The sequence below is a fragment of the Jaculus jaculus genome, chromosome 14, assembly GCF_020740685.1.
Source record: "Jaculus jaculus isolate mJacJac1 chromosome 14, mJacJac1.mat.Y.cur, whole genome shotgun sequence".
Taxonomy (NCBI): domain Eukaryota; kingdom Metazoa; phylum Chordata; class Mammalia; order Rodentia; family Dipodidae; genus Jaculus; species Jaculus jaculus.
This window is the reverse complement of record NC_059115.1, coordinates 40,116,097-40,118,794: the sequence shown is the minus strand read 5'-3', so window position 1 is coordinate 40,118,794 and position 2,698 is coordinate 40,116,097. Positions and strand designations below refer to the sequence as shown.

Sequence of the window (2,698 nt, the reverse complement as noted above, 5' to 3'; positions counted from 1 at the left end):
CATAGTAAATTTCAATTTCAGGTCAGCCTGGTCTAGAGTGAGACCCTTCCTCAAAAGCGCCCAATGCCCGGCAGATCATGGATACTTGACAACCTGCAGGCAGGCTCCTGGAGGCCCAGCCAGCGACCAAGGGGACAGAGAGTCGTCAAGGCCAGAGAATAGGAGGTGAACAGAAACCCTCAAGTAACCTCCTGGAGCAGTTTATTTTACTAGCTGAAGGTATGAGTGGCTCAGCCCTGACTGCTGTCATAAGCCAGGTGTTGGAGGCTCCCGGAGTGTATGTGTTTGCAGAACTGCTGGAGCTGGCCAATGTGCAGGAGCTTGCAGAAGGAACTGATGCTGCTTATTCGCAGTTGCTGAATCTCTTTGCCTATGGAACATACCCAGATTTACATAGCCAACAAGGAGAGCCTGCTCGAACTGAGCACAGCTCAGCAGAACAAGCTGAAACATCTTACCATCGTGAGTTTGGCATCGCGAATGAAGTGTATCCCTTACTCTGTGCTGCGGAAGGATCTGGAGATGAGGAATCGCCAAGAACTAGAAGACCTCATCATTGAGGCTGTCTACACTGACATCATCCAGGGCAAGCTGGACCAATGAAACCAGCTGCTAGAAGTGGATTCCTTCATTGGCCGTGACATCAGGAAGAAGGATATCAATAATATTGTCAAGACCTTGCATGAACGGTGTGATGGCTGTGAAGCAGTTCTTCTTGGCATCGAGTAGCAGGTTTTGAGAGCCAATCAGTACAAAGAGAGCCACCACTGGACTCAGCAGCAGGTCGAAGCAGAGGTTACCAACATCAAGAAGACACTCAAAGCTACTGCATCCTCCTCGGCTCAGGAAATGGAGCAGCAGCTGGCAGAATGGGAGTGTCCCCTTCATGCTGAGCAGAGGCAACCCACCAAGAAGATGTCCAAAGTGAAAGGTCTGGTCTCCAGCCGCCACTAGGGCTGGCTGGGGCAGCTGGCACTCACCAGGCCTGGGTCAGGTGGGGAGGGGATCCCAAGGGCCTATTTCCTCTCCTCTTTACTCTTCAGTGAGTTCCAGACCTTCCCATCCCCTTACCCACCCATTGGTACCATTCCAGAAAAATGACTCTCCTCCTTCCCTAGTTGTTCCCTTCAGACTCAGGGGCTCCATGGATGCCATTCCAACAGGGTCCGACACTGCCCAGCTTCCCTTCCTGAGGAATTTGTCTCTGTGCGGGCTTGTCTCCCTCCCAGTTGTTCTTTTGCTCCATGTCATTTTGTCAGGCTGGTCCTAAGCTGGAAGCAGCTTTACTCAGCCCCCAGGGATGACTGTGGAGAAGGCTCTTCTCTGAGCCATGTACCACAGTACCCACAACGGTGCAGACATCTCTAGCCAGGTAGCCATATGTTTGTTCTCCCTCTCCTGCCTTACCCCCTTTTGCAGTGCCAGTTCAGGCCATGGAGGGATGTGATGCTGGGCTAAAACTAAACCTGCGGGTTTTCAACCTCTTAAGCCCAGCTCAGATCTCTCACCAAGTTGGGAACACCGGGGTAACTAACCTCGGGTGTCTGAGCAGAGATGGCGGGTACTTGGGGTCTGCTGGGTAGCAGATTCTGGTTCACCCAGCTTTGTGTCCTCTGCGGGTCACTCTTCCTTTCGTCTCAGACTGCTCAGCCTCAATTGGCATGTAGGCCCAGCTGCCCACTAGGGCTGTCCTTCTACATTTGCTTTCCCAAGATCTTGTCAGTCTCTTGCCTGCCCCTTCAGTAGGGATGGAAGTGCCCAGGTCCTTCAGCCTGGTGAAGTATCGTTGCTGCTTCTGTCTCTTCCTTCCCACCCCTCCACAGCTGGTGACCCAGAGACCTTTGATGACACCATACTCCTGGCCAGACAAAAGGACTTGACTAGACTTTCTGAACTTGAATAGTTTCAGATTATATTTTAACTTTTTTGTACAGGTTGATTTTAATACATTTCAACATGCCTTTATCTCCCCTTATGCCACTATTCGTTATTGAATAATTGCCGGGGATATTTCACCTGGTGGAGGGTGGCGTGTGTGTGTGTGTGTGTGTGTGTGTGTGTGTTTTAATAAGGGAAGGTGGAGGTCCTGGACTGATTTGAAGCTTCCTTCATTAAGGAAAAAGCACCTTTTAGTACAAAGAGAAAACAAAATAAAAGTGTAGATCTGTTGCATGTGACTGGAGTGTGAGGTTGCACAGCTGGGTTGGGTGAGGCAGGAATTAGGGTGGCTTGCAAAATGTGCTGCTCTGCAGTACCGTGGTTATCAGTGGGTTTTTCTTCTGTATCTAGCAACTGCCAGCCGTCAATCCAATGTTAATGTGCTCTTGTTTCCTTTCCATGCTGGTTCATGTGCCCGTGTTATGCTGTGCCCAGTCAGAGTTAAGGTGGATTCTCAAAGTGTGCTTCATGAATACTCTTGTCAGATGGTTTATGGAAAAGGGATTCTGTTATTAAATAAATGTGGCACTCCCTGCATCCCATTTAAAAAAGCATAAGAGGGCTGGGGAGATGGCTTAGCAGTTACGGTGCTTGCCTGCAAAATCCAGCAACATAAGTTTGATTCTCCATTATGTAAAGCCAGATGTATAAAGTGGTGCATGCGTCTGGAAATTGTTTGCAGAGGCTGGGAGCCCTGATGCCTGCATTTTTGTCTGTCAGTTTCTCTTCTATCATTCTCTGCTTTCAAATAAATAGATAA

The 2,698-nt window shown here is 49.3% G+C and overlaps 1 pseudogene; it reads left to right on the top strand.

Annotated features, from left to right (window-relative positions):
- Positions 1-278: 278 nt before the first annotated feature.
- On the top strand, positions 279-1,050 carry LOC101608945 (annotated as a pseudogene).
- Positions 1,051-2,698: the final 1,648 nt, after the last annotated feature.